The 22,729-nt window shown below is 39.5% G+C and overlaps 1 protein-coding gene across 17 annotated transcripts in view; it reads left to right on the forward strand.

Moving 5' to 3' along the window:
* Positions 1-22,729, forward strand: part of ZBTB20 (zinc finger and BTB domain containing 20) — a 779,143-nt gene that overhangs the window by 479,593 nt on the left and 276,821 nt on the right. For 2 of the 17 annotated variants that reach the window (XM_019734859.2, XM_074331603.1), the window contains exon 1: positions 3,156-3,288. The exons of 13 other annotated variants lie outside the window; for them this stretch is intronic. The gene's annotated coding sequence lies outside the window, so the exon portion shown is untranslated. Of the gene's footprint in view, positions 1-3,155; positions 3,289-3,896; positions 4,046-4,198; positions 4,340-22,729 lie in introns of those variants that run through there. 2 more of the 17 variants (XM_019734858.2, XM_074331593.1) reach the window with 2 other exon arrangements.

Genomic DNA, 22,729 nt, shown 5'->3' on the forward strand with positions numbered 1-22,729 from the left:
TTGTTGTTGAGCAGTCGATGCCAGAGAGAAAAAGGAAATGAGCTATAGAACCATAGAATCTTAGTGTTGGCAGAGACTGTGGAGTTCCTGCAGTCCTACCCTATCATTTTTCAATGAAGAGGCTGAGACATGGGGAGTTAAGGGACTTGACTTGCCCTAGACACATAGTTGTTTACTGACAGTCAGGCCAAAAACATTTCCCAACTCGCAGTCTGGAACTCTGTAGTTCAGCATGCTCCTGCCATCCTCTACTGAAAATTAACACTAACCCAGCCTGGAACATGGAAGAATTCAGCATAGGTGGGGAGCAAGCAAAACGAGGAATTTTGAGATGGTGATCAGTGTGGGGAAGGAGGAGGGGAGATGGATGATCCTCCTTCGTTGTGACTCGTTGGCCAAGCTTGTGCAAGACATTTTGTGTCAGTTTACACCCCCACAAAAAAATAATAATTTTGTTGTAATTCCCCAGGGTTTTTATATTTATGCATTCAGATTTGATTGCTTAGACAATTCTCCCACATAAAGGTTTGCTCCCGATGGAGTTTGGTTTGTGGGTGGCATTGCTATTGATCCCTGTTATTTCCATGAGCTTAACTTTCTTTCTCTGGAAGTGAAATGTGCTCCAGAGTTCTCGTGGGGAGAATCTTCTTCATGGGACACTACTAACCGAGGATCAGATGTAGGTTTAAGATGTAAGAATTATCTTCTGTTAACCTTGTATTCTATTAACCTCATGGAGAACTCGGGCCATATGTGGTGGGCCTTTTAATCCGGCTCGTGAGTTAGGTAAAATAGTTTTCTTTCTTTGGAAGCACAGTAATTTGAAGTAAGCCAGTAGCAAAGAAGATATAATAAAAATGTCTCAATAGGATTCCCTGTGAAATAGCAGTACAGGTCTTTTAGACCAGTCAAATATTTTTCAGAATAGAGCAACCGGAAATGAGAGAATCAGACAGTATGATGAAAACTACAGATGGAATGCTTTGCATGAAAAGTGATTATATTTAAGAGAGGGCTCGGGAGCGGGTAGGCGTAGAGATGGAAGGGGGGGGGCATAACTGAAATAAGAGAAGATGATGCTTGACCAGGTCTAGTAAAATATTCCCTGCCACAACCACTGTTCCATGAAGAGATTGAGCCAAGAGGCCTGAATAAACTAACCTTAAGTTCAGAGTTGCCATTATTGTGGGAAACATCGGGGAGAGCACATCCGGATTTGTGTTACATAGTAATCACTGCTGGGTGTCAGCATTCATCAGCCAGATGGTCAGACCCACAATTAATCAATTAGGCCGGGATGATCAACTGGACTAAGTTTTCCCCTTTGGTAAAAAACCCTCATCATGCGGTCAAGGCCAGCAGCACTTTTATCCTGTTGCTTTTGGAGAAGCTTCTGAAAACCCATCTTTTCTTTTTTCGGCCTGTAGTTACCGGACACTGTTAAGCTCCAAGCTGCTTTGACAACATAGATACCCCAAATCAAGATTTTAACATAATAGATTTTCAACATCCTCTGTGTTCAGCGATAATGTTTACCATACCCAGGCAGAAATAAGCTTTTTAAAGCAGCCTTCCCTGACGACTGCTACTCCACTGATTTGACCACAGTCTTCGTATTGGCCCCACTCATTCCAGTAGAAATAACGCTGGCAATGATTCTTTCACTGGGCACTTATAAAGATGCTGTGATAGTCAGATGAAAATCATAGCAATTTATTGAGTGTTTGCCGTGCGACAGACACTGCTATGATAAGGACCAAACGTTGACCAAACATCGACTCGGTCCATAATAATTCAATAAGGGTGATAATATTCCATTTCAAAGAGAAGGAAACTGAAGGTTAGGAAAGTTCATGTGCCCAAGGTTGAGCATTTGTTAAAGATGTATTGAGATGACTTAATACTCTCTGGAATGAGATTAAATAAAATTTACTCCACATTTTCTTCCACATCTTACATATCTCTAGGGGATAACAGTTAGGAATATATAGTGGGTCCTTATTATTCCTCTTCACAGGACTGTAAAGAAATCTTTGACTAGTGTGTCCCAACGCTGGTGATCTTTCTTTCTTTGCCATGCCATTCTTGCTGCACACTGTCTGCCTTGAGATTGCTTTCTTCCTTATGTTGGGGCCCCCGTTACTGTTTGCTGCTGATTCTGTCTCCACCTCAGTTTCCTTATCTCGATGTGGTTCTTCTAAGTTTGTTTCAGACACTAAGACTTTTCTTCATCAGTTGGCTTATAGGGCAATTTGCCTCCTCCAAAACAAAATGTCCATGACTGATTTATTTCTAAGGTTGAAATAAGTGTTGGTTTTTCCCTCTGACTGGTTTATTTTCCCTCTCCTCTTGTTGTGTTAGAGTACTACTGCTCAGGGGAGGTGTTGGAAACTCCTCGTGGTGGGAAGCGTCACTTCCTGATGGAGGGCTATGCTGACCCCACTGAGTGGAAATATGGACATGTCATATTTCTGTAGTGTTTCATCATTGAACTTATGCCCCTCTTCTCTCAGTGCTTCTCTGCCACCACCCAAGCTTGATTTAAGGATTTCTTCTCTTTAACCACTTTGTGACCAGGATTTTGCAGGCTGTACACGGACACCATTGATCCAGATGTACGTCTTTAAGATATTAGGCTCTTACTTATAATTATATTATTTTATGCAGTATAAGGCTTCTTCTGGCTACTTAACTGCAGCGCTTTGCTTTTATGTGTTTGTTTTGCTACTTACCGAATTGGGAAAGCAAAACCGAAACACCAGGATAGTATATAGGTAACCACTGTTTCTTACAAGTTCAGGAGCACACTGAAGAAAAGGTATTGAAGAAATCTTAATGAGCATCTCTTCTCCTCCAGGGCTCCACCCGTGCTCCCTTTCTCTCCCTGTGGCACTCTAATTTGTTCTTGCTGTGTTTGGTAGGCAGCTGTTTGGAGTTTTTCCCTTGCTGCTCCTTTTTCTACAGTCTTCACCCCAGAGCTGATGAGGCTCTTTCATTTTGACCTGCATACAGTATGTCCGTGCATGGCAGAGCTGGGCCCTGCCATCTAGACTGCCTTTCTGCTTCATTTTGCTCCTGACCTAAACCCCCCTGCTATTCCAGGCCTGGCCTCTCATGACCAGAGACTGCTGACTCATCCTGGCCTGTGCCAAGCTGTGCAGTCGCTTAGCGATGTGGACAGGAGTCGAAGGACTAGAATGAGATCACTGAACTCATTTCACTTGTTGCTTACGGTACAGTCCAGCATGAGCTGGAAATGTAGGAACCTCAGCCTCCCGAGCAGAAAGAGTAAGTAGATTAAACACATCGCATCACCAAGTCCTCAACAAGCAGAGTTGGGTGGAGGGTGGGGCTGGCTTTCTCCTGGCTGTGGCTAGGGTATTCCGGTTCACCAGGAGTGTTCCTTTGTCCTCTCTTCTTCCTCTCCTCCACAGTTGAGCCCTCCCCCCTTCCCTGAACTTCCCTTCTGAAAATGTCCGGATGGCACAGCAATGATCTGGGCAGAAATGAAATTTTGCTAATAAGCAGCCTCCGCAAGAAATCCTGGAACAGTGACACTGTTGAAACTGCTTAGTTTAGTTTGTCTACTGGGAACTCACATGAACTTCCCAACAGAATTCAAGGGGATGAAAAAAATCTTTTTTTGGTTCTTATTTTCTTCTTGATTCTCTTTTTCTTTCTGTTTTGAGGGGAGGTAGTTTCAGGAGACATGGCTGCATTCTGGTGTGGTGTAAAGTTTTCCGTCGGGAGACAATAATGTACATTCCTCTGGCAGGACGGGATAATTTTTTTTTGTTTTGTTTTGTTTCTGTTGCTGTTGTTTATTTATAAGACATTTCCTCTCAGTTAGTGGAAGTTAGATCGTAAGAGGCTCCAGTGATTTTCCTTCCACCTCCCCTCCCTAATTTCTGTGCTTCAGCACTCTGGAACACTGTGAACTCGACAAACTAATCAGAGCAGGGAGCTTAGCAGCCAGGCCTGGACACTCTCAAGAGACTGTGCTGATTCTCGGTGGACACTCCTTGGATCAGGAACCACAGTCTTGGTGAGTGGTGAGGTTCCAGAATTTGATGTGTCAAGGATTCTATTCTCGGTGTCTCTGAGGCAGTCAGGAAATAACGGGAGTTTTTTGAAAGAAAAAAAAATCCAGTTTTTAAAAAAAGCTACCAAACAATCCAACGGAATGGTGACGATTTCAGTGTGCACGGCTGAGAGCACTCTGTGGCAAGGGCAGAGCCCCGAGTCTGCTCGGGAGGAGCCTGCAGGCATAGGTTTCATGCTGCCACCGATGGATGTCAGCCTTGACATGCCTAGCACACATGCTGGTGGGAGGAGGAAGGTAGGTGAGTGAGTGGGGACAGGGAGGTGGTAGTCCTCGGGCTGGCAGGAGGGGGAAGTGAAAGTGGGATTCGGCGTACATTTGAAGTTTCTCTACCAACTTTTCATGCATCTCTATCCTGAACATGTGCGTTATGCTCAGAATACTTAGTACCCAGCTAAGCAAGAAAGAAAAGTGGGTGCCTAGCAAAAAAAAAAAAATGTTGTTAATACGATTCCTCTAAAGATCACTTTGCTAAAAGCTGCTTACTTTTAAATGTTAGGGAACCTCCCCGCACCTGACCTTTGGAAAATATTATTTGTCACACCCTCTTCTTGGGTCTTCTGCACTCAGGGTATCGAACAGAAGGATGCCATGAGCATCCTTGTTGGGTTCCAGGGAAATGTATCATCCTGACACAGGAAAACTAGATGACTGTCCTCACAGTATTAAACCCAAATATAGTCATGCCCTCAATATAAGAGACTCTGATTGAATGTGTTCAGGGAAGTTGTCGAAGGATTGGAATGGGGGTGGTTGCATCCTGTCTAATATGCGACTAACAGAGGAGTCAACAGACCAGCTTTCAGAGTCAATATGTGCCTTCTGTGTCCTTGTTAATAACTCACATCTCCCTGAAAGTGGAGTTCCAGTTGGAATATGTATTTGTCCTTTACAATCAGGCCTCTACTTACTTGCTCTTGCAGAGATATTTGATCTTAACTGTGTTTTCTTGTCTTCTTTCCAATTTCAAGAATCCGGCATGTTCCAAAATATTGAGTGGGGGAAAAGAAAAAAAACATGGTGGCCATAAAAGCATTAGACTTTGTGGCAGCATCTGATGTGAATTGCTCTTTGGAGAGAGGGAGGAACCTTTGATGTCCCCAATATGGTTCTCATAGGCTAAAACTTCCAAGAACCACAACTCAGCCTAAGGGGTACTTACTCGATGTTCTTAAATATTTGGAAAGAGATGCTATTTTATTGTTTTAGCTTTCCTTGCTATTAACACATTGCCAGTAGATTCCTCCGAAAAGTTGAAAATGCTTTAGCAATAGTCAATTTTACGTTGAACCAGATGTGTATTGTGTGTGTCTGTTGTGTGTACTCTTGTCCAAGCTGGTGCAGTCATCCAACATATTACATTGGTACTTAAGCTTTGGAATTTTGTTTGCTGCTCTAAACGATGCGCATTCTTCACCATGTAACTCATGCTTGCTCATATATCCTGAGTTCCCTACAGAGACTGCCCCTTGCTACAGCCTCACCAGGGTCCATCAGTGACCTCAAGAACAGAGTCAGCTTCCTGTCACTGTTCTTATAGTTTGTGAGGCACATCATATTCCTCAGCTGTCACTGGGACAGGAAGCAGTCTCTGAGTTTTATTAGGACCCATATCCTAAAAGTTTAATGGTATATCGTTTGCCTGTTTCAGTTAGGCCATTGAATTATGACCACACTATTTGTATGTAGAATGTTTCTTGGGGATTTTCCATTAGGTCTCTTGTTTTCTAAAGAAAGAAGTTGAATGGGAAAATGGTGGTAAAATTTTTTAAATATGGCATAAGAAAATATACCTCGTGTCCAGCCCATTACCAAGGCATACGGGTATATAAGAGGTTTGCCCTCTCAGTTAACACTCAGGCTGGACAGATTGCCAGGAGAATTGTCTGTTAGTCTGTGGTGAGGATGTTTATTAGAACATCCTAATACATGGAGGGCAAGCTGGATCTCTATCGCTTTGAAGACATTTTGTTTTAATTGAAATCGTCTATGTCTATACATAAAAATGTTTAAACATTGTTAAGCAGAGAATGGGTAAATACATATATCTAAGAGTATATCTCAAGAGATGACATTTTAAAAAACATAACCTGCCAGGGAGATTTTCCTTATTATTGCCAAGATCTAGAGTTCCACGTAACCAAGAATTCCATGGCTAAGCTGGAGTATAAAAGTCAGAATTTGATCAGTACACCTCTGATAAAAAGGCAAGATAATGATGTATTTCTTTTTGTATAAATGGCTCTGTTCATGTTACCTGATTTTTTTCAATACCTGTATTTAAACTATCATAGAGTACTATCAATAATTCAATTTTCTAGTGCTCATCCCAAAAATTTTAATTTCATTTCAGAAGATGCGTGTTGCAAAATGTACATTTTCTTGCATTCACATTTCAGCTATAAGCACTTTCTATATGTCATATGCATTTAATTAGGTACTCACAATTAGATGCAAATGACATTGCTAAATAACAGAATTATGATTGACCCAATAAGAAATTATTCTTTATTTGTATAGAAATGTTTTTTGATATTTATGTGAATTCTTTAAAAGATACATGTTTTAAAAAGTTACAAAAAGGGTTAATTCATTATATCATGTGATTGTGTTTGTATGTTATCTTGTAAATGTATACATACATGCGTAATGTGCATAATCAAATACCTATATTCAACTATTAAAAATATGACCAAATACTAGCTAGGTTTACTTTGAATTCAATCAAACATTTTTTTCAAATTGACCATAAGTAAAGTGTAGTTGATATTTTATCACACTGATAACAAAAATTTTACACAAATATTTATGAATAGTACCTGCAAAAGGTAAGATTTGGTTAGCTGATAAGCTTGGTAATTATCCTTCATCAAGTATGCATGCTAGATTATAAACCTAAATTGTATTATGCACAACTTCAAATTATTAATTGCTATACGTATAAAGTAGTTTAAAATTAAACAGAAAGAAATTAAATTGCTATTAATTGTCTTAAAATTGAAAATATATTTAATGAATTCACTTTATTTTATAAGAATGAATTTGTGTTCAAATGACTCGGTTTATTCTAGTTTCTCAACTATTTAGATTTACTTTCAATACTTTGATGCTATATTCACATACCAGTATTAGCAACTATAATTTTCCAGATATCTTTCAAGATACCCAGCCAAGTTATGTCCTTGTCAAGTCACATTTTTTTCCTCTGAAGCTTTTCATAATAACCCAAACTAAAAGTGAACTTCCCCTTCTGACATTGACAGCATTTAAAAACCTGTTGATAGCTTTTGTTTGTCATTTAAGTGGGTGGTTTTTTTTTTTGTTTTTGTTTTTTGTACATATGAAACTACAAGTGGTTAGAGGGCAGGTACTGCATTTTATGTTTATCTCCCTCCCAACCAGTGTCAAATTGCCTCAGTCTAAATGGAAAATCAATGAATAGGTGATGAATGAGTGAAAGAATGAATGGATGGCTATTTATATGTTATTACATTGACAGTGAATACATCTTGCTTATCATAATGGAAGAAATATGTCCAGAAAACAAATCACCAGATTCTGCCATATCTGAACCCCTTAAACTCGAGTATTCGATCTTCCAACTAGCCAGCAGCATCTCTAGCCATTTGCCAAGGTAGCTTCTCTAATCCTGCCCAGGTGATTTCTGATGGGACATGAGGTCTTGAGTTTGCAGTAGTCCCATTCATTTTCCGGGACTCAGGAGGGTGGCCCAATACCCTGAGTGGTCTGTTTGTGCAGTCTGAAAGTACCAGATGCACCAGTAATGCATCGTATTGACCGAAGAGCTCTCCAACGTGTCACTACTTGCTTCCAACCAGTCAGTGGTTCCTTCTTTCCTCATACTCAACACCTCGGAAGCTCAGGCATGTCAGCTGTGGAAAGGCATGAAGACTGGCTATGAATGGCTTGTGAACTAGATGAGGCAGGGAGGGCAGACAGACAACACAATAAAGAGAGGGGCAAGAGGACAGCCAGCCAAACCATTTCCACTACCTCAACAAGCACTAATTAAATGCCATTTTAGGCAAATAATAGTTGAAAATAGCCAAGTGCAATCGTTTCTCATGGACGTGTAGAGAAATCGGTAGGACTGCTGGGGCTGCTTTAGTCACCAAGCTGCAGTACACTGAGGTGCCGTCAGTGCTGTGGTGACACAGGAAGAGAGGGCCCATTCCAGGACCCTCAGTGGTGTGCCGCTGACGTGAATCACATCCAGGGAGTCACTTCCCAGATTACAAACCAACCATAACAAACAATAATTAAAAGAAACCAAAATATTGTGTAAAATGTGCTTTAATTACATCTGTTATCAATGGTCAATCAACTTGGCCATCCTCAAACTACACCTAATTCTGTCTCTTACTCTTATTTTCTGAATTATTTTCTGGAGCTTCTAATATGTATAAATGAAATGTACTCGTTTCATTTTTATCTCTTTTTATTTTCCCTACTTATCCTCTAGTAAACTGAATTCCTAGAGGTAAGCAGCCAGAGGGAGAAAGAGAAGCGATTCACATAATGGATAATTAACCCTTGAACAATGGAAAGTTAACCCTCCGTAGACATGCCAAAAACTGCAATGTTTTGTTGTTGAATTTGTTCTCCTTTGGGTGCTGACACATAGAGGACATCTCCATTAGCACAAACTTGGCACCAAACAACAGGTTCATCCTCAAGCTACAAATGCCACACTCACCTTCCAGTTCATTCTGGCAGGATTTGTAGCATGAGGTCCTCTTGGGTAGTCGTGTACAAACCGCTCTCAGGGGCAAAATTGTATGAGTGCCTAATCCACTTTGAAAATGAAAGAAAAGGATCTGTTTAATGAAAAGCACCTAATAAGGAAAGACACAAATTGTAATAAAAAGTATTAGCACCTTGCACCTCCTGTTAATTGCCTTCCTAGTCAAGAGGAATCAAAATAGTATAATAAATGTTAGTGGTACATCAAGAACATAGTGCAAAGAATCATGTCTACCTTTTAATAGTGAATTGAGAAAAGTAGCAAACATTAAGCTATATATGTAGCTTTGATTTAGGTTCCTAACCTTTCTGGGACTCATCTACCTCATTTGTCTAGTGAGAATAATAGTACCCATCGTCATGAGGATCGGATTACAAAAACTGTCTCTCCATTAAACATGAATGTAACATTCATTCATTCATTCATTCACTATTTTATCTATTAGTTCAAGAAACATTTTAAAACCCATACTCTGTGTCAGGTATTATTCTAGAAGCTAAAGATGGATTCACTTATTAACAAATATTTATTGAAGAACACATATTAAGCACCTGACACTTTTCCAGGGGCTGAGATACTACAGTAAACAAAACAAACGGAAGTCTCTAGTCTCATCATGCTTGCTTTTTATGCAGGGGAGGAAGATGACAAGCAAGTACGTATGTAAAATATATAGCATGTAAGAGTGAAAAATACTACGGAGAAAAGTGGAGGAGCAAAGAGAAAGATAGAGAGTGTATGTGTGGGGCGGGGGAGAAGGGGTAGTAAAGTTGCAATTTTAAATTGGACGGAAAAGGAATAGCTCATTGTGGGGACAACATTTGAGAAAGGTGAAGATGCATGTTTTGTGAACATCTAGGCAAGAGCATTTTGCGCAGTGGAACCACCAGGTGCAATGGCTCTGGACAAGAACGTATCTGGCAAGTTTGAATGAAAACAAGCCTTTGTGGCAGGATCAAAGTGGGCAAGCAGGAGAATGGTAGGAGGTGAGGTGGGTCAGGCAGTGGGGACCTGGACACGTAGGGCTTGATACGCTGTCATCAGGGCTGTGGCTTTCTCATTGACAATCCAAAGGTGAATAAGACATGGCCTCAAGCTGCTCACAGGAGGAGAAACAGAAAGGGAAACGAGTTTGCATAATGCCCTAGGCTAAGGATCATAACTGAAGGAGGTTCAAGGAACTTTGGAGGCACAAAACAGTGTGTGTTTAACGGACTGTACCTTGGAGTAGAGGGTCAGGGAAAGCTTCACAGAAGAGCTAATAAATCCATGCTGGGCCGTGAAGGATTTTCCCAGATAGTCAGAGGGAGGAAGAACATTCAGTAAGAAGACCAGCAGAGGCAAAGGCACTTAAACAGGAAATCAGGTGGCAGAGTCGGGGACCAGTAGCGCTGGTGTTTAGTAGAGGAGTGGGGAGAAATGATGCTGTAGATGGAGGCGGGGAACAATCATGCTGGGCCCTGATTGCCATGCACAGAAGTTTTAACTTCATCTGGTGGCATTTGGGGAGCCATTGAATGGTTGTAAGTAGAGAAGGTTAATGATCAAATTGTGTTATAGAAGATCACCCTGGCAGCAAGGTGGAGGATAGATTGGAGGAATGGGAGAATAGAGACAGGAAAATGAGTTAGGAGGCAACTGAAATTGTTCAGATAGGAAACAATGAAGCCCTGAACTAGGGCAATAACTGTGGGAATAGAGAGGAGGAGACACGTTTGAGAGATAAGAGGCAGAATGGACACAATTTAATTACCTTTGGGCTGGGCATTGAGAGAAGAAGGAATTTTGGATTGCTCCCAGGTTTCTGCCTTATACAACTAAACAAGAAAAGCTACGAAGAGTCAGAGCAGGCTTTGTAGGCTGGGGGAAGATGATACATTTACTTTTGAATGTGTTAATTTTGAGATGTGGGAGGAGCCTTCAGACTGATGTCTGGTAGGCTGTTGGATGTAGTCAGGAAAGCTGGAGCTGGGTCAGGGAGAGACAGAAGTTTGGCAATTACCTGAATTATCAGCACCATGGTAGTACCGTGTTTCCCCCAAAATAAGACCTAGCCGGACAATCACCTCTAATGCGTCTTTTGGAGCAAAAATTAATATAAGACCCGGTCTTATTTTACTATAATATAAAACCAGGTCTTATGTTATAGTAAACACATCTTATAGTAAAATAAGACCGGGTCTCATATTAATTTTTGCTCCAAAAGACGCATTAGAGCTGATTGTCCGGCTAGGTCTTATTTTGGGGGAAACACGGTAGTTAAAAATCATGGAGTGGGCTTTTCTCAAGGAAAATATGTTCACAGAAAGCAAAAGGGTACAATGGTCTTATGGAACAGAGAGAGGAAGAGGAGGCTTAGCGATTATTATTATGAACAACTATTACGTGCCAGTAATTGGGCCAGGTGGTGGCGGAATGAGGATGACTAGTGCTCAGATGCTGCCCCGGAAGTTTGTACAAATACAAGAGGTTTTCACTACTATCACCACCAACCATGGAGCAGTGCTAACAGAGGAAATGCCCAAGCATGCCAAGAAAGTTATGCAGAATATTAGCGTCAAGGGAGATAATTATAAAGGCAGGATCCTGGAACGTTTGCTACATGCATTTTTGCTGTGGAGTTCCTTTCTGATTTCTCTAATGCTGGTATGTGTATATTGCAGTGTTAGCATGGGTTCAAGCTATTGGCAAAACAAGCCAGGTGTAAATTATGGTAGAATTGAAATCGATAGCGCTTTGAAGCGCTGGAGTGCCCAGTTCACATCAGGGCGTGCGTCTGTGTTCACTGAAGCATGGCTATCAAGTGCACCCCGAGTCATTAGATGTGTTATCCAGTGAATAATACCATAATGTTATTTTAGCAGAGCAGCCTTATGATAAATTCTGTTTTAGTGAAACTCCATATACAGAGCAATTTCTGCTGGCCGTGTATATTGCGTGGCAAAGAAAGGATATCCTGCTGCGTATCAGAAGGCTGTAATTTCATTTAGGGGTTCTATTGACATCGTAAACTGCAAGAGCAGAGCTCAAGTGGCTATTTAAGTCATAGGAACTTCAAGCTAAAATTACTGCCTAGTCCTAATCGCCACCTCCGGGGGACTCCTGCCTATACATACGTGCTTTATGTTTCTATCTCTGTGTCTCTAAATACTCAATCACTCCAGGGGCCGAAGTGAGAAGCTGTCCTAAAATATGACAGGTATCCGTCACCTTTGCAGCTGGTACAGGCTAAAGGAAAAAGCGGTTCTATTATTGATTGAAGGTCAAATGCCAAAAGGGGCCAGCAGCTTCTGACAAGTTCACGGTGTAGGTGTTCCTGTTTTTCTGCTTGAAGACATTCTCTGCTTAGTTTAAGGTCAAGGTCTTTCCACAGGTTGAGTCTAGGAAAGTGGGGACTTTTAGACTTACCTGTACAGCAGGGTTTATAGCCTGTGAGCCCTTGCTCTATTCTTTCCTATTTTTACCTTGACCTAGCTCACTTGTGAAAATAATAGTACTGGATAGTCTTAGTATCCAGTAAGATACAAAGTCATTCCCTAGACATCAAAAGGGGACATTCTGTCTTGAGAGATAGTCAAGCTGAAAATTGGAAGCCATAATAATTGACCTGAATGTTTATACTTTCTAGGAAAATAAATTTATATAACATTTAAAATTCTCAAATAGTATTTATTAGATGTTGCTTTGGAATCGACTCCAGGAGCCCAAAGACTCAAAGCTAAGTATGTTTCCCATTGGTGTCTAACGAAAATTTCATGTTCATGCCCCAGCAATAACAATGAGCTTTGTCAAGAGGGGACAACACAAATTAGACCCTAGAGTCCAAACTTCTTCAGTCATTATGGTGCTGATGTTTTATTTGGTCGCTCTCTCCTGTGCTTACAGTCGTCTGTGGACATGCTGTCTTAAAAAGAAATCCCAGGGTTGGCCGGTTAGCTCAGTTGGTTAGAGCGTGGTGTTCTTAACAACAAGGTTGCCGGTTCGATCCCCACATGGGCCACTATGAGCTGTGCCCTCCACAACTAGATTGAAACAACTGCTTGACTTGGAGCTGATGGGTCCTGGAAAAACACACTTAAAAAAATAAATTAAAAAAAAAGGAAAAAAGAACACAAGATATCCCAGAAGAATTATCATGGTTCAGAAAATCATAGTAGTAATAGCACTTAGGACTTTAATAAGGTAAATGTGTTTTATAGTCATCTTATTAACCCTTATGTCACCCTGTAGAGAAATGGAGGATGGAGAGGTAGAGAGCTGGATGCACTCTTAGTGGCTGTCTGACACTAAAAATTTTCCTTTCTACGTTACCCTGTCTATTGTTCTACTGCTTCGTCACAATATTTTTTTATTGCTTAAATAGTATAATTAAAAACTATAATCTAAAAGAGCTGAATCTCTCTCATCTGTTACCATGATACTTTCATTATATGCCTGAACAACATAATATGTCATTGTCATATTTTTGACAACGGCTACTGTTCTAGAAAGAGTAGCCTAAAATCATTTCTATCTATGGGAATGTAAAAAAAAAAGATATTATGTAGACATAGATAAGCTTCTCCATGAACTAGTACAACAACTATCATATTGTTCTGGATTTAAGCAGTATAGCAGTGAATCAGTGTACAGACTGCCTAGGTTCTACAACTTCCTTTGCATGACCTTGGGAAAGCTTCCATTCTCACAGCCTCAGTTTCTTAATCTATAAAATGGGGATGATGATGATGATGATGATGATGATGATACCTTCATCATAAAATTACTGTGGGGAGTAAATGATCTTATAAATGTAAAATATTTAAGTCAACAGCTGGTACATAGTAAACTGCAATAAACATTAGCTGTTGTTATAATCACTATTATCATCATCCTCATCCTCACTTATTCCTATCCTGTAGGATAATGGTTAATACGTGTTAGGAGAAAACCTGCACACACGCATGTATACACACACACACACACACACACACACACACACACACACACCCCATCCAACAGGAATGCTTGCTTGCCCCAGCTGTGGGCTTAAGCTTCACCAGCGTATTAATCTGAATGTTTTCCTAGGCAGAGGACACATGAGGAATCCATGCTTTGAATGAGGTGGTCTTTGTACTGAGTTCGGCTTTAACACTGGTTTCAAGGACTTGATGCAGAATTACTCAGTTGCTGGGCCTCACTCATTACCTACTCACTCTGCTTCTCTCATCTCATCACTGAAATCCTTCCTGATCTATAAATTCTGTTAAGTATAGTCTAGTCCAGACCTATTGATAGGTTCACCACTATTACAGCTCAATAAATAAATGTAGGGTGAATGTATGAATGGAATGCTCTTCTTTTCCCAGCCTCTTCACTTAGGTCATAGCTCTGGCTACATGATGTTCTAAATGCTGACCTCATTATCCACTTAGGCCACTGTATTCACTATCCCTGGTTATGATTCCCAGTCTTCCAGTCCAAACTCCCCTAGTTATTTTCTCAGTACTAATAACCCGTCAATATAGTAGGCCTATCCTCTTAATCTACTTCATCTTTCCCTTCATGGAACCATGGACACCACCCTTATAGCTGTGTTCTTTATGCCTCTGCTGATGTCTTATTCCTGTTTGATATTTGAACTTTAATCTTACAAGTGATTCATTACCATTTGCATTTTAATCTGATGCCTTTGGTTCTAACCTTGATTTTGATCTTCATATCATGTTATACACACACCCCTTTCTATATTTATTATAGTTTGAGGAAAATATGCTTATATCAATAATAAGCAAGTGAAAGCTGATATCAAACCCGATCTGCAAGAAGCAACATTCAGCAACCTTGGCATACTGTGTTGTATCATTTGTTATGTCTCCCATAATGGTCCTTATCTTAGCTCCTTGATGAATATGCTATCTTATACCCTGAATGTAGTCTCAGTTGCCCTATACCTGCTCTAACCGTAGGCTGATGCTAACAACATTCAAAGCTTAATTATTGTAAAATTTAATGGGGCAATGTTGGCATTAGTATAGAGTATGCCTAATAGTAAATGTCACACATAAAAGGGAGAGAGGAACTAACAGCAAAACGCACCGTTATTGCAGCCGGTAAAGACCACTGACCATTACACGTTGATATAATTATTGCATTCCCCTTATTGTCACTATTTTTTGACTGTTTCAAAAAAGGGAGAAAATAGTTTTTAAAAAGAGGAAAAGAGGTACAATTTAAATTTAGAAATAAGTATGATGCTAATCTTGATTAGTATTTATCACAATAGTAACAGTGCTACTGATTATCAGACACCATACCTGCTTACAAGAAGCTTATAGTTTGTATAATCGTATTGCAGAGATTAGTAATTAAATTCTAAAACTAATTAGGTAGAAATTATTAATCTATTTTATGCACCAAAATGAGTAGTAAAGAAAGGCAGTGACTGCTGCAAGAATTCCCATCAGGATGGCTTTTCATGATACATGAAAGCCTTGAGAATTGAGAGGAAACTTTAGCTATAGATGTGAAAGCTCAGCATTAAAGAATAAAAAAAAAAGGACTCCTGCAGAGGAGTAAACATGGAATATGGTGGTGTGATACCAGAAAACAGGGAAGCAGGGAGAATGAAGAAAAATTTCAACCTGAAAGAAGGCATGGCTACGGGACTGAAGTTGGTGGGTCCAGGAAGTAATAAAATTAGAGATGAGATACATGTTGGTAAAGATTAGGATATGAATTTCGAAAGGCAGGTGGAGTCCAGAATTTATTCTTTCTGGGTGATGAAAACAATGGCTGTTGTAGAGTCTTTAGAACTCAGTTAGGGTTTGCTGAATAATTGAAACATTTTAGAGATGCAAACAAAAATAATAAAAGCAGTGTTTTAGGAGTTAACCGGGTGCCTAGGGTGGATCAAGGAGGTTGAGACTAGTGTGATGCCAGCTGGGAGGCAACTGCAATCACTCAGACGCAGAGCGCTCAGAACTCAAATACAGTCACGACTGTGGAGATAAAAGAAAAAGGGCCTTCAAACAACATTAATAGTACTCTCCATGTCTCTTTCCTACTACCCGTAACCCTGGTTTCTCCCAACCATAACTTTAACTGGAAAATATCTCCTACATGTGGGATCCTCTTGCCTTTTGATTTGATTTTAGTGAAGTTCATTCCTTCGTAGAGAGCAGGGCCAGGTTGGGGAGTGGGCATTCAGGCTCACTCAAGCCTCCAACCAGTGAGGGCTTTATTGTATTAATATTATATTCCTGAACAATGCAATGTGCTCTCCAAGTTTGACTGCTTGGGAATCAACTCAAGCAACGCACAGACTCCTCTGGTTCCTATTTATGAGTTCCTGATATGCAGAACTCTGGGGGAAACCTCACATGTCATAGAAGTTTCATTTCATGATTCATTTTAGGCTCTTCACTTTTCAGTTCTTAGCCCTCGCTGTCTGACTCCTGAGATAGTGATAGACTCCTTCTTGTACATTTTCTCCGTTCCTTCCTCAGTTCAACCAGCTGGGCACCAAAAGGAAAGCTCCAGAGAGATGATATGCTAGCAGAGATTTCAGGATCGTCTCAAGCTCTTTCATGAGCCGTGAGACAGTCTGAGCGATCCCAAGGGTATTTTGGGACTTGGTCATGAAAACATGACCTGCCTGTCGGGAGGAGCAGACAGGGCACAGCTCTTTGATGGGTAAGAACTGCAGGTCAAAGCCATGGACTTGCTGCGGTTGCTGCCACTGTGATTTCTGTGGCTTTATCATTTGAGTCCCGAAGGAGGCTCGGGGCAGCTTGTTAGTTGTTCCAGCCTAACCTGGGAGGCTAGCTCTGGTCGCTGACATCACTAAAGCGACCTTGCAAATGCTGCCTGTCAGTGCTGTGCTTAGTGAGATGGACACTTAAAACCATGATCACCTGCCATTTATAATCTTGCAACTGTGCCTCCCGAGTCCACACATGTCTCCCATCTCCAGGCACCGTCCCTCGTGCTGTTCTGATCTGCCTGGTAAGAGTATTTCTTTCCTGCTGCAAGCTGCACTACTCACTGGTTTTCAGCCTCTACTCTACTCAAGAGATGCATTTTTCTCTCAGTAGGAAAAAATTGCTCTGCTTCAACCTTCTGAGGGAAATAGTCTACTAAACATGGTGCTTATTTTTGCAGCAGTTACACCCCTATAACTACACACATCGTCGGCCTTGGCCTTTATCATCTCAATATGCCATGTGCCTTGTGAGGAAAATACTTTTTCCCCCGAAAGTGCAAATATACTAGTGATGGCAAACTGAATTCGTGATTACTTTGTATATAACTGAGGAGAATAAGCAGAGTGAACTTGTGTTTTTACCAGTTTAATTTGATAGTGGGAATTAATTGTGCAATTCTTTTTTTATTATTAGTTTCAGGTGTACAAAACAATGCGGTGGTTAGACATTTATATACTTCACAAAGTGATAACCCCAACAAGTCTACTACACATCTGACGCGGTACACAGCTATTACAATGCCATTGTCTGTGCTTCCTATGCTGTACTTTACCTCCCGTGAATATCTATCTATCTATTTATAGTTGACATTCAATATTATTTTATACTAGTTTCAGATGTAGAACAGTGATTAGGCATTTATATAATGTATGAAGTTATCCCCCCAATAAGTCTAGTATCCATCTGACACCATACATAGATTTTACAATATTATTGACTGTATTCCCCACACTGTATTTCACATCCCCATGACTATTTTGTGACTACCAATTTGTACTTTCTAATCCCTTCACCTTTCTCACTCATCCCCCAAACCCCCTCCCATCTGGCAATCATCAGTTATTTCTCTGTATCTACGAGTCTATGCGTATGTGCCACATTTTCTCTCTCCAATTGTCTATTGATGGGCATTTCAGTTGTTTTCATATCTTGGCTATTGTGAATAGCACTGGAGTAAATGTAGGGGTGCATATATCTTTTCAAATTAGTGTTTTGGATTTCTTTGGATAAAATACCCAGGAGTGAAATTGTTGGGTCATAAAGTAGTTCTATTTTTAATTTTTGAGGAATCTCCATACTGTTTTCCATAGTGGCTGCACCAATTTGCAATCCCACCAACAGTATACCAGGTATACCCTTTTCCCTGAATCCTCGCCAACACTTGTTCTTTTTTGATTTATTGATGATGGCCATTCAGACAGGTGTGAGGTCATAGATCATTGTGGTTTTTATTTGCATTTCTCTGATGATTAGTGACTTTGAGCATGTCTTCATATATCTATTGGCCATGTGCATGTCCTCTTTGGAGAGATGTCTATTCAGGTCCTCTGCCTATTTTTTGATTGGATTGTTTGCTTTTTTGGTGTTGAGTTATATGAGTTTTTTATAAATTTTGGATATTAACCACTTATCAGATGTATCATTGGCTAATATCTTCTCCCATTCAGTAGGACGTCTTTTCGTTTTGTTGATGGCTTCCTTTGCTGTGCAAAAACCTTTTAGTTTGATGTATGAGTCTCATTTGTTTATGTTTTTCTTTTGTTTCCCTTGACCAAGGAGATGTATCAGTAAAAATATTACTAATACATGTCTGAGAATTTACTTCCTATATTCTAGGATTTTTATGGTTTCAGGTCTTACATTTAAGTCTTTAACCCATTTTGAGCTTATTCTTGTATATGTTATAAAAAAATGGTCCAGTTTAATTTTTTTGCATGTATCCGTCCAGTTTTCCCAGCACCATTTATTGAATAGACTGTCTTTACCCCAATGTATATTCTTGCATCTGTTATTATGGATTAAATGACCATATAGGCATGGGTTTGTTTCTGGGCTTTCTATTCTGTTCCATTGATGTAGATGTCTGTTTCTATGCCAGTACCCTACTGTTTTGGCCTTGTAGTATAATTTGATAGTAGGTAGCAAGATACCTCCAGCTATGTGCTTCTTTCTCAGGATTGCTGTGGTTATTCAGGGTCTTTTATGGTCCCATATAAATTTTAGGATTATTTATTCTAGTTGTATGAAAAATGCCATTGGTATTTTGATAGGGATTACACTGAATCTGTAGATGGCTTTGGGTAGTATGGACATTTTAATTCTTCCTATCCAAGAACATGGTATACATTTCCATTTATTTGTATCTTATTTCTCTCTTCAGTGTCTTATCATTTTATGAGTACAGGTAAGAGACCTGTACTTCCTTGGTTAAATTTATTCCTAGGTGTTTTATTTTATTTTTTATGCAGTTGTAAATGAGATTGTTTTCTTAATTTCTCTTTCTGAAATTTCATTATTGGCATATAAAAATGCAACTGACTTCTGAATGTTAATTTTGTATCCTGCTACTTTACTAAATTTCCTTATCAGTTCTCGTAGCTTTTTGGTGGACTCTTTGGGTTTCTCTATATATATTATGTCATCAGCAAATAATGACAGTTTTACTTCTTCTTTTCCAATTTGGATGCCTTTTATTTCTTTTCCTTGTCTGATTGCTGTGGCTAGGACTTCCAGTACTATGTGAAAGTGGACATCCTTGTCTTGTTCCTGATTTAAAAACAGTGCTACTAGCTTTTCTACTCTGAATATGATATTAGCTGTGGGATTGTCATATGTGGCTTATAATGTTGAGATACATTTCCTCTCTTCCCATTTTGCTGAGAGACTTTATCATAAATGGACACTGGGTTTTTATCAAATGCTTTTTCTGCATCTATGTATATGACCATATGATTTTTATTTTTCATTTTCTTTATGTGGTGTATCACATTAATTGATTCTCAGATATTGAACCAACTTTGCATACCAGGAATGAATCCCACTTGCCTTCTTGATCATGGTGTATGATCTTTTTAATATATTGCTGAATTATGTTTGCTAATATTTTGTTGAGGATTTTTGCATCTGTGTTCATCAGGGATATCGTTGTACAGTTTTTTGTTTTGTGTTTTTGTTTTTGTTGTTGTTGTTTTGTCTTTGTCTGGTTTTGGAATCAGGGTAATGATGGCCTCATAAAATGAGCTCAGGAGGCTCCCCTCCTTTTGAATTTTTTGGAATAGTTTGAGAAGAATAGGTGTTAATTCTTTTTTGAATGTTTGGTAAAATTCACCTGTGAAGCCATCTAGTTCAGGACTTTTGTTCGTTGGGAGCTTGTTGATTACTGACTTGATTTCATTAGTACTAATTGGTCTGTTCAGATTTTTTTGTTTCTTTTGATTCAGCCTTGGAATACTGTATGCTTCTAGGAATTTATCCATTTCTTCCAGATTGTCTAGTTTGTTGGTTTATAGTTGCTCATAGTATTTTCTTAAATTTTTTTGTATTTCTGTGGTGTCATCACTGCTCTTTCATTTCTGATTCCATTTATTTGGGTCCTCTATCTTTTTTCTTGATGAGTCTGGTTAAAGGTTTGTCAATTTTGTTTATCTTTTCAAAAAACAAGCTCTTGGTTTCATTGATCTTTTGTATTTTTTTCTTTCAGTCTCTATTTTGTTTATTTCAGTTCTGATCTTTATTTTTTCCTTCCCTGTACTCACTTTTGACTTTGTTTGCTGTTCTTTTTCCAGTTCCCTTAGGTGTAAAGTTAGACTGTTTATTTGAGATTTCTCTTGTTTCTTGAGGTAGGCCTGCGTTGCTATGAATTTCTTCTTAGGACTGCTTTCACTGTGTCCCATGGATTTTGAATCATTGTGTTTTCATTTTTGTTTGTCTCAGGGTATCTTTTGATTTTTTTCTTTGATCTCATTGTTTACCCATTCATTGTTTAGTAGTTATTTAGCCTCCATGTGTTTATGTGTTTTTCAGTGTTTTTTTTCTTGTAATTGATTTCTAGTGTCATACCATTGTGGTCAGAGAAAACGACTGATATGATTTCAATCTCCTAAATTTATTGAGACTTGTTTTGTGGCTTAACATGTGGTCTATCTTGGGAAATGTTCCATGTGCTTTTGAAAAGAATGTATATTGTGCTGCTTTGGTGTGAAATGCTCTAAAAATACCAATTAAATCCATCTGGTCTAATGTGTCATTTAAGGCCACTGTTTCCTTGTTGATTTTCTGTCTGGAAGATCTGTCCATTGGTGTCAGTGGGGTATTAAAGTCCCCTACTATTACTGTGTTGTTGTCAATCTCTGCCTTTATTTTGGTCAATATTTGTTTTATATATTTAGGTGCTCCTTTGTTGGGTGCATAGATGTTTACTAGGGTTATGCCCACTTGTTGGATTTATCCCTTTCCCATTATGTAATGTCCTTCTTTCTCTCTTACTGTAGTCTTTGTTTTAAAGTCTGTTTTGTCTGATAGAAGTATTGGTATCCCAGATATTTTTTTGTTTCCATTTGTATGAAATATCTTTTTCCATCTCTTATTTTCAGTCCATGTGTGTCTTTCAATCTGAGATGGATCTCTTGTAGACAGCATATGCATGGTCTTTTTTTCTTATCCATTCAACTACTTTGTATCTTGACTGGAACATTTAATCCACTTACATTTAAAGTGATTATTGATAGATACATAGTTTTTGCTGTTTCAGTGTTCATAATTGTGATCTTCTTTTGTTTGTTTGTTTTCCCCCTTCTTCTTCTTAAAGAAATCCTTCTAACATTTCTTACAATACTGTCTTGGTGGTAATGAATTCCTTTAACCTTTTCTTTTCTGGGAAGCTCTTTATCTGACCTTCAATTTTCAATGATAGTCTTGCTGGTTAGAGTAGTCTTGGTTGTAGGCCCTTGTTTTTCATCACTTTGAATATTTCTTGCCACTCCCTTCTGGCCTGCAAAGTTTCTGTTGAGAAATCAGCTGATAGTCTCATGGGAGCTCCCTTGTAAGTAACTAGTTGCCTTTCTCTTGCAGCTTTTAGGATTCTCTTTTTGTCTTTAACCTTTGCCATTTTAATTATAATGTGTCTTGGTGTGGGCCTTTTAGAGTTCATCTTGTTTAGGACTTGGTAATTCCTGGGCTTTATGTCTGTTTCCTTCTCCAGGTTAAGGAAGTTTTCAGTCATTATTTCTTCAAACAAGTTCTTGATCCCTTGTTCCCTCTCTTCTCCTTCTGGTACTCCTATAATGCGAATGTTGTTAAGCTTGATGTGTCCCAAAGGTCCCCCAAAGCTGACTCCATATTTTTGTCTTTTCTTTTTGTTGTTCTGATTGGGTGTATTTTGCTACCTTGTCTTCTAAAGCACTGATTTGATTCTCTGCTTCATCTAATCTTCTGTTGATTCTTTCTAGCATATTCTTGATTTCCATTATTGCATTTTTTATTTCTAACTGGTTCTTTTTATGGTTTCTATATCTTTCTTTCTGCTTACTATCTCTTGGTTGAAGTTCTCACTGAGTTCTTTAAGCATTCTTATAACCAGTGATTTAAACTGTCTTTGGTAGGTTGGTTGTCTCCATTTCATTTAATTCCATTTCTAGAGGTTTCTCCTGTTCTTTTATTTAGGACATGTTTTTTTGTCTCCTCATTCTGGCTGCCACTCTGCGTTTGCTTCTGTGTATTAGGTAGATCTCCTATGTCTCTGTCTTTGCTGGGTGACCTTATGTAGTATGTGTCCTGTGTGGTCCAATGGTGCAGTCTCCCTGATCACCTGTGCGTGTGTTCCAGGAGTGTCCCTTGTGTGGGTTGTTTGTATTCTCTGTTGTAGTTGAGCCTTGATTGCTTTTGGTGCATCTGTGGGTGGAATTGACTCTCAGGCTGACTGGCTGTGAAGATTGGCTATGCCCATGGGGTATGAGCTGCTGTGTTTGGGCTGACCCCTCAGAGGGGTTTTATCCCAGTGGGCCTGTTGAGACCACGCTTTGGGTGCTGCATGTGGGGCTAACTGGGTAGTGCTCTGGTGTGGTAGAAGCCGGCCTCTGGGTGTGTTGTTTCTGGTTTCTCTTGGGAGGGGCTCCCGTG

Source organism: Rhinolophus sinicus, linkage group LG01 (genome assembly GCF_036562045.2).
Source record: "Rhinolophus sinicus isolate RSC01 linkage group LG01, ASM3656204v1, whole genome shotgun sequence".
NCBI classification, from domain to species: Eukaryota; Metazoa; Chordata; class Mammalia; order Chiroptera; family Rhinolophidae; genus Rhinolophus; species Rhinolophus sinicus.